At 38.8% G+C, this 10,489-nt stretch overlaps 1 non-coding gene across 1 annotated transcript; it reads left to right on the plus strand.

The window, feature by feature from the left end:
- Positions 1 to 2,379: 2,379 nt before the first annotated feature.
- LOC141654060 (small nucleolar RNA R71) lies at positions 2,380 to 2,488 on the plus strand. The gene has a single exon (XR_012547639.1). It is a non-coding gene; the product is annotated as a small nucleolar RNA R71 (small nucleolar RNA).
- Positions 2,489 to 10,489: the final 8,001 nt, after the last annotated feature.

The raw sequence follows: 10,489 nt of genomic DNA on the forward strand, positions 1-10,489 counted from the left end.
AAGTCTTTCAGTCATTTGGTCAACAAAAGGGAGGGGAAAGTGGTCTTTCTTGGTGGCGGCATTTAACTGTCTATAATCAATGCACATCCGCCACCCTGTCACTACTCGAGTTGGTATTAATTCATTTTTATCGTTTTTAACCACGGTAGTCCCTCCTTTCTTCGGGACTACCTGAACTGGGCTAACCCACTTGGAGTTGCCAACTGTATAAATAATACCTGCATCAAGTAGTTTCATCACCTCGGCCATAACAACTTCCTGCATCTTTGGGTTCAACTTGCGTTGACCCTGTCTATAAGGCTTGTGGCCTTCTTCCAACTCTATCCTGTGCATACAAACATCAGGGCTGATGCCCTTAATGTCATCCAAAGAGTAACCCAAAGCCTTCCTGTTTTTCTTAAGTACACACATCAAAGCAGACAGCTGGTCATCATTAAGCTTAGAGCTAACAATAGCTGGGTACTGCTCCGTATCATCTAGAAAAACATACTTAAGATTAGGAGGAAGTGGCTTACGCTCTGGCACCTTTACCTCTACAGCATAGACAGAATCAGCTTCAATGGTGTAACAAGTGTTCACCAAGTTATCGTTGGCCAGGCTCAGAAGCATCTCATCTTCTTCCTCATTGAGCTCGTAGCTCTCCATTGAGGCAACCAAAGCATCTGGCTCCCCCGCATTCTTCACTGTATTACCTGCACACTCATCTAAATGGGTTAGATCAGCTAAGGGATCCTTTGCTAAGGATTCCCTCCAATTACAAGTAACAATCCTGTCAACAACATCAGTAGAATAACACGTATCCTCATCAGCAGGTTCAGTTGCTTTGTGAGCAAGACTGAACTCAATAGTGTCATCCCCTACCTCTAAGGTGATGGTTCCGCGTTTGACATCTATCACAGCCCCAGCTGTATGTAAGAACGGTCTACCTAAAATAATAGGTATCTGACTATCCTCTGCAATGTCCAAAACAACGAAATCTACAGGAATAAAAAACTTACCCACTCGAACGGGTACATCCTCTAGAACACCTATAGGTCTCTGAGTCGATCTATTTGCCATTTGAACGGTAATATCGGTCACCTTAAGTCTACCAATGTTTAACCTTTCGCAAACAGAATACGGCATGACACTAACGCTGGCCCCTAAGTCACAAAGGGCCTTTCCGATTACGTGGTTACCTATAGTGCAAGGAATTGAAAAACTACCCGGGTCCTTTAATTTAGGTGGCACATTAACTTGTGAAAGAACATTACATTCCTCCACAAATGCAACATTACCATCATCACGAAAATTTCTCTTACGATTCAAAATGTCTTTCATAAATTTAGCGTAAGAGGGTACCTGGGTAATTAAATCAGTGAAAGGAACCGTTACCTCGAGGTTCTGGACCATCTCCAGAAACTTACCAAACTTACGCTCCAGCTTGGTAGCTTTCAAACGCTCCGGATATGGGACTGCAACACTGGCCGTAGGATCAGTGACCTTCGGCTTTCGTAGGTTTAAAACCCCCGTCAAATCATCAATGAGTGATGGATCATGCAAACTAGTTGACGGATTTGCATCCTGCTCTGGAGATCCGATCGATCGATCGTGGTATGGGTGGTCGATCGACCAAGTGAGTGGGAGTGAACAGATTCGACGAATTAACGCCATCGGGTATTTGATCGATCGATGAATATGTTGGTCGATCGACTGGATGTGCTAGGAGTGAATAGTTTCTGACCAGAAACTATTTTGTCTGACAATTCAGTCGATCGACAGGGAATGTTGGTCGATCGACTGGAATTACTGGCATTCAGACTCGTTGTTGCATCAGAATTCAAACGAGCTTCTTCACCATTTCCTGAGTCTTCCTTTGGCTTGTCGGGACTTTCATAGGAAAGGCCACTTCTGAGATTTATGGCATTGATCGTCTCAACCGGCCGTTCACATTTAATTGAAGAATTAGCGGCTTGCTTAGCCTCCATATTTTCCAATTGTTTAACAAAATTCCGTGAGGACTCAATCCCGGCTGCTTCCATATTCGCCACTTGAACCAAAAGGAGTTGGACCATCTCTCTTAACTTCTCGATCTCGTCTGAATTTTGAATAGGAACTTCGACTTTCCCTTTGGAAGCTTCAGAAGTCTCGAGTTTCTCGAGACGGGTAGAAATGGAAGTTATAAGTGACACAACAGCAGTCATGTCTTCACCTTGCTTTCGTGACTTACCACGTGAACTTCCAAATTCAGCTTTATGGACTGCCATCTCCTCAATGGTGTTCCAACCTTTACTTTGACCGGTATTATTTTGGAACCTACCATTAGCAGCTGCATCCAAAATGACTTTGTAATCATCATATAAAGCATTGTAAAAGAGATTGCAAAGATACCATTGCTGGAAACCATGATGAGGGACAGCTCGGACCAAACGTTTGAAACGTCCCCATGCTTCACAAAAATCTTCGTCGGCTCCTTGCTGAAAGCTCGTGATTTTACTCTTCAAGGCATCAGTCTTCGAAGGCGGGAAGTACTTCTTGTAAAAAGCTAGTGCTAAAGATGTCCAATCAGTGACTCCAGCTGCTACTCTATCGAGGTAGCGATACCAATCTCGCGCCGAATCCTTCAAGGAGTATAAGAACATAAACCCCTTTACTTCATCTTGAGTTACCCCCTCCGGTATAGGTATTGAACAGCAATAGTCCGTGAAAATTTCCATATGTTTCAAGGGGTCTTCATCGGGCAGACCCGCGAACTGATTCCGTTCCACTAAATCAATATAAGAGGAACGAAACTCGAATTTACCGATAGAAGGAGTAGGTAACTGTTGCCCTTTTGGAAGGTGGTGCTCCTTTGGCTGAAAGTTATCATATATCGTAGCCATAACTTCCAAAATGAGAGTACTCAAGTCTTCCTCTCAAACAACCTGGCTTCTAACTGTGCAAAAGCAAAACTAGAAGCAAAGATAAGCAACGGCCTCAAGGAACAAAAGTTCCCTGAGACAAGGAAAATAAACTAAAATAAAGCAAACAGAATTACACCGTCTCCAAGCAACGGCGCCAAAATTTGATACCGTCGTTTAGTACCAAAATTAAATTTATAATTCCAAACTAAAACTATAGCTAGTGATAGTAAGGGTCGAACCACAGAGAGACAAGGTTGATTTTGTTTGCAAATTTTCAGTCTATAAAAGTAACATTTAAATGGGGGTTTTGAAGTTGGTTGGCTAACAGGCTAATCGCAAAAATGAATATTCTTAACAAGATAAAAGAAAGGGATCGGGAACTTCGGTTCACCATGGCACATAACAGGTCAGTCAAGCAGCGGAGATCTTTTAATACGGTCTCAGAGAAGATAAGCTAATCTTTCGATCAACACTCAAATAACCTCGCGGTCTAATAATTCCCAAGAATTTATCAAAGTTTTCACTCAAGAGAAATTCCAAATCTAGCGACAAATCAAATTACCAATCTTTCGACCTAGTAAAGAAATCCATCAAAAGATAACAAGACCAATACGGAAGAACTCATGCTACACAACTATCCTATTTCAATACCATGGCTCACCTCATTCCCAATCAAAGGAATTACCTACGCATAATTAATACTACACTAATTATGAAATTTACATTAAAGAACGAATTCAACATAATGAAATCCAACTAGAACAAAAGAGAGAAATCAATTACTGAAATTAATTAAAGAGAACAAGAATTAAATTAACAAGGAAGAATATATAGAAGAATAATTGCATTAAAGGCTTACTAATTGAATATCCAGCACCAAGCATTCGAATCAAGGGTTCCGTCTCAAGCTAGATCTCCAAACTAAGTTTTTCCAGAAATAAAAATTACATAACCTAAAAGTTGCTGCGTTCAACTGATAAAAGATACTGAAAGTTAATTACAAGTTGGGCTTTTAAAAGTCTAACACGGAAAATTAAACACAAAAAAAGGTCGATCGGAGTCCGCACGATCGATCGACCGAACATCGAAGCAGTGGCTCTGGTTAAACTCCGGTGGTCGATCGACAGAAAGGCTTAGTCGATCGACCAATTATCTTGTGCGATGGCTCTTTGATGCTTCCAAAATGAGTCTTCACTCCTTGCACGCATCTCAAGGTGGGTGAATGAGCTCTCCTTCCTCTTAGCTTCCTCAAACTCGCTCCGGAGGAGGACAGACTTGGCTTGATTTAGCTTACTTCCACGCATTCCTACAATAAATCATAGAAAATGCAAAGTAAACCGTTTCGGGAGAAATAGCAGCCTTAAGCCACCAATTAAGCATGGAAATACGTGCCAAAACCGCAGATAAAGTGTATAGAATATGCACGTATCATCACCCTTGCCCATATACACTTACTTTTATATTACTCAACACACGACTATATCACTCACCACATCTCACAAAACATGCTTCATGCCTCGATAAGCTCATCAATCTTCCCTTTCCTTTTCCACTATCCCTCACAACCACATATAACTCATGTCCTCCCTACCCAACACATATCCCTCATAAGCCGGCATTCTCCACATCATAGCATCTGGTAACTTACGGATCAAGATCGTCACATATATAAAAAAAAATGCTTTAAGACCTAAAACATACTTGTGCACATAACCTACGGCTCAAAACATATGTAAGAATGTAGCCGCCGACTCAAAATAACCGCCCAAAGAGGTACTCGGGCAAGTACATGACGTACTCGGCCGAGTACAGGACACTCGGTCGAGTAATGAGACTACTCGGCCGTGTTCACGACTCCTGAAGCTGAACAAAATTATCACAGAAAGATTACTCGTATGAATATGGGTTACTCGGTCGAGTATGAAGGATACTCGGCCGAGTAGGGCCTACTAGGTCGAGTACCGGCACAGTTCTCAGCAACGTCCAGTTTTCGTAAAACAGTCATATCTCACTCGTTATTTGGTCATTTTGGGCGTGTGACCTATCGTTAGAATCGTAAGAGGACAAGCTATCACCTCCAATTGGAATTATAGCAATATAATTTCTAGAACTCGACTTATGACAGTTTTAAGACAGCCCTTCCATAATTGGTTTTAACACAAATCAATTTTTTTCTTAACAAAACAACTTGAACATGAATAAGGCAGCAATAACAACTCAATACTTCTAAAAAACAGTACATAGGTGAACTTTTATCATACCCATATGTAAATTAAACACAACATTCATATATATATATATATATATATATATATATATATATATATATATATATATATATATATATATATATAGACGGATGACTTTAATCACATGCTACTACCAACAAACCAAACATTAACATCATCATGATCATATAGACATACCTCACATCACATTACATATACTCCAATCACTTCCATTCAACCCAAAAATATACTTCATACAACATATACTTAAACGCACAAGTACAACACACATTACTTTTTCATTTCATCCAACAATTTCAGAAAAATCACCGCTATAAGTACAACACACATTACTCCAAGCACATAACAACTCCCAAGACACCCCATGTTGACCGGCTAAAAATTGTAAGGGTCTCAATACGACTTCGGGACGTCTCCCAAGTCTTTGTAGTAGCTCCAAACAACTCTACCCGGGTTCATTTTATTTAGACTCCCTATGTTCATTAGGTTCATTGATTTTTGGCTCCAGAATCGTCGATTTGATACCACTTTGTAACACCCCCCACATACCAAGGTGCCTTACCAGGACCACCCTAGCATGAGAGACTGTTACCATCTCGGTTTCTCGAGGCTAGTATATCAAAAGTAATCATTCCAAAACGTTTATTACAGTATAAAGAAATAACGATTACAGGTTCCAAAACCAAATCCAAAACAAATGTTCACTAGTACTCAAACAACTAAAGCTAAAACAGTAACTCTCATGACAGCGAAAGCTAGACTGGAAGTGATGACTCCCCATCTCATCCCCAAAGCTAAAGACCATCATCACCTCTCATAATCTGCTCACCATCCCCGAATGGATCACCACAGATTTTACAAAATAACAACGGGGTCCGTTCACTGCATAATCAAAATAAGACAAGTACGATAAAGATAAACAGCTGTTCCACAATCCACCTCCAACTTCCAATCAAATCTCGTAACTGACTACACACTAAAGTGTGTAGCCCTGGTAGTGGGGGACCGCAGCCTTGCCCACCTAAGCCCCCGCTCATCAACGAGCGATAACCCTGTTCGATCATTAATAAGCACATCCCCTCATGTGGCGGGTTCCACAGAGGGCGAAACTGTTGGAGTAAGTGTCCTCAACAATAGTGCGATCACATTAATAAATCTCATATAAGAATACGTAAGGGATGATTCAATATATATAGTCAACTGATTAACAATAATCAGTAATGATTGGCTAACTAGAGTTTGACATTACTGTCGTTTGACGGTGGTGATCAGTTGATCCCTTGAGGTCACACCTATAGGATGGAACCCAAATAATTCTGATCAAAGTATTTGATACGGGCTGATCAATCCCTGTTATTTATATATGTATATTTAGTTGTGTGAGTTTCGTTGAGGTCGAGTTTAGAACCCGAGTCAACGCAAGTTTATTATTTAATTATGCGATGATTGACTAATAAAGTTTTATATCTTATTGTAATATGATTAAATAAAATTTAATTTAATAATTAAGCGTTAATTCATTAAATTAATCGAGGTATTGTAATTTTAGAGGTAGAGGTTATTCGTTGATTATAATTTACAAGGGTTGTAAATTAATTAAAATCGACATTATAGGACACATTATATTTTAATATAATGACATTATTATCACTTAAGAGTTAAGTGCATATTAATTATTAGTTTATATTATATAATTGTTATATGGTCAAACTAATATTTATTTATGTAATATAAATAATTAAATGATTCTTATGTTTGTGTGACAAACATTACAAAATAAATATGGTCCATTTTATGTGAAGTTGGCCGAAAATAAGATGTTGATGTGACAACATTTTGTTTTTGCATTCTACATCCACTTGCAATGTAATCATTACATATTAGCATGCTTGTGAGATGATAATTAACCTACACCCTAGTATGACATGCCTAGTTTGCATGTTAATTAAAATAAGATGAAAAATTGCCCACTAAGGCCATCCAAGTACCGGTTTTATGTGGCCTTTATAGAGCAATTTTGTTGCTTAATTTTTCATTGATTCCATTACTTGCAAAACCTTCTCTCTACTTCTCACTACAACAATATTATATCATCTTATTTGTGACACCCTCATTTTTAGCGTTAAATAAACACGTAAATTCTACAGAAAAACTGACAGGATATGTTTGTAATTGGTTCAACTAGACAAAACCTGTAATTTTAAAAACTTTTCTAAACCATTCACAATCACTTCCAAATGAAGAGTGCCAAAACCTGCAAATGCTAACAAACTAATTTACATAACATAACTAAAGTTGCGAGAATATAGAGATACAAACCAAAGTAAAAGAGGGAGACATATGTCCCTTCAAAATATATACACAACAATATGTTTAAGGGTTTACTACAAAATATAACCAAACTAGGTCCAAGGTTCTTTTGCTCACTAGCTCGTCTGTGACCCCATCTAATCATCATCAACCTGTCGATCGCATTTTATACAAACACGAAAGCCACAATTCAGTGGGGAGTAACTTCGAGTCCTCCCAGCCACGAAATGTCATATTTAATGTAACATGTAACGTAACATGTAAACCACATCACAAATAATCTAGATATCAAATATTCTAACAAGTGAACTCTAAACTGACCAAATTAAACTATTATGTGAAACATATAACAAGCAGTAATCCAAACTTTATCAATTGTAACCGGCTTGCATCTCACCTATTACAATTCATAAAATCACCATACAAGAAAGGACAATATATCAAAGACAGGCATAAGTTCTTAGTACGGTCAATAGTCACTCTGTAACTCGAGTCTATACCACGAGGTAGGGAAGGTAATCGAACCGGTATCTTGGCTCAGAGGTTCTATCAAAACATGGCCAAGACACAACACAACCCTAGCCTAAAATCACAGAGACCTAGACATGCGGATACACACCACCGCACCCAAGACCCACAATTTTTCTAAAACAAAGTGAGTACCCTAAGGAGTCCACCAAAGGGTTGGCTAGTACTTAAGCTGACCACTTACTATCAAAATAAGTAACGAGGTCATGCCCCAACTTGGATATAATCCCACCAAGTCAGGAACACAAAGGCTATTAAGCAGTGAACATATACTCGTCAAAGACTATAAAGGCCTATCTATGACAAACACAACAACCTTCAAGAAGTACTCAATACCAATTCCATTTCCAAAATCGTTTGCCCAATTTTCAAAAGAGTTGTCATTTTTCCCGATATGCCCTTATTTCGAAATAAAAGGTTTTTACACGATTTAAACTATTTTTAAACATTTCGTAACTATCAAAATAAATACTTTACTTCAAAATATAATAAAATTATATTTCTTTGAATTATTATTACTTCAAATACATTAATATCAAATTTTACTTGATTAATAAATTACTTCCGCAATATAATAATGGTCCGAAATTACGGGGTGTTACAATCACCCCTCCTTTTAAAAAGTTTCGTCCTCGAAACTTAGAAGGAGAAATTATAGTGTACAACATCTTAATAATATAATCATAAGAAAAATATAGGTATCTTTTCAATGAAACGGTGATACTCTTGTTGATCAGACAAGAACATCCACATTCATATCAAGATATATAAAAAAAAAATATTTCTACACCAATAAATGAGAAAACCCATTATTGGGACGTCTCCAATAACGAGATTTAACACTCATTAATGTTAAAACCATTAAAAATCATAAAAGCATTTTCAAAATTTTAGTTTAAAGTTCTATAATAAGAATAATATCTTTACTAATTATGATTAAATACGGCTTAGTAACACGGAAAAAGAGTAAGAAAAAGAATACCTTATGAGAATAACTCAGGATATTTAGCTAACATAGAAGCTTCAGTCTCCCAAGTCTCTTCTTCGACATTTCCACAACGCCAAAGAACACGGACTAGAGGTACAACTTTGCTCCTAAGTTGCTTGTTGGCTTTTTTGGAGAATCCGAATTGGCCTTTCTTCAACCGCCAAGTTAGGCTCCAATTCAAGAATCTCTTCTTGGATGATATGGCTAGGGTCACTAATGTACTTCCTCAACTGAGAAACATGGAAGACATTGTGAACCTTGCTCAGATTTGGGGGCAATTCTAAACGGTAAGCAGCAGGACCAATCTTTTCAATCACCCGGAAAGGTCCAATATATTTAGGGCTCAGCTTCCCTTTTACACCAAACCGTTTCACCCCTTTCATAGGTGACACTTTAAGGAATACTTGATCATCAACCTCAAAGGAAAGTGGTCGACGACGGACATCAGCATATGATTTTTGACGGTCCTGAGCGGCTTTCATCCGCTCCCGAATGATTTTAACTTGTTCAATGGACTCGGTCACCAAATCAGGTCCTAGCATTGGAACATTTTGGGTTTGATCCCAACAGACTGGAGTACGGCATTTTCTACCGTACAGAGTTTCATATGGTGCCATTTTAATGGAGGCTTGATAGCTATTGTTGTAAGAGAACTCAACCAGAGGTAAACATTTCTCCCAAGAAGTTTGGAAATCTAAGGCACAGGCACGAAGAAGATCCTCTAAAGTTTGAATTGTTCTCTCGGTTTGACCATCAGTGGCGGCGTGAAAAGCAGTGCTCATAAATAGTTTACTACCCAAGGCCTCCTGTAATGCAGTCCAGAAACGAGAACAAAATCGAGGATCCCGATCTGAAACTATATCTTTAGGAACCCCATGATAGCGCACTACTTCATTCACATAGGCACCAGCTAGAACTTCTAATCTCCAAGTCTCTTTGATAGGAATAAACCGAGCACACTTAGTCAATCGGTCCACAACCACCCAAACAGCATTCTTCCCAGTGGAAGTCCTGGGTAAAGCCATCACAAAATCCATGGAAATAGACTCCCATTTCCAAAGAGGAACATCCAAAGGTTGAAGCAAACCCCCGGGCTTTTGATGCTCTATCTTTACTTTCTGGCAGGTGAGGCATTTACTGACATACTCCATAACTTCAATCTTCATCCTAGGCCACCAGAATTGTAATCTCAAATCTTTGTACATTTTGGTAGCTCCCGGATGAACGGAGTAAGGAGAGAGGTGTGCTTCATCAAGAATTCTTTTTCTCAAATCAGCTGCACTCGGAACATAGATTCTACCATGATAACGGAGGTACCCATCATCATCAATCTTACAATCCTTAGCTTGCCCAAGTTGAATTTTAGCTCGAATGGATTTGAAAGTAGGATCATCGGAAAGGCAAGCACGGATCTCACGGTAGAAGTCAGGTTCGGCTGACATGGCATTAAGATGATTAGAGCCCCTTTTTACAAGGCTTATTCCTAATTTTTGAAGTTCTAAAGCAAGTTCAGGAGGTAATTCCCGAAAAGA

Source organism: Silene latifolia, chromosome 4, assembly GCF_048544455.1.
Source record: "Silene latifolia isolate original U9 population chromosome 4, ASM4854445v1, whole genome shotgun sequence".
Lineage (NCBI taxonomy): Eukaryota > Viridiplantae > Streptophyta > Magnoliopsida > Caryophyllales > Caryophyllaceae > Silene > Silene latifolia.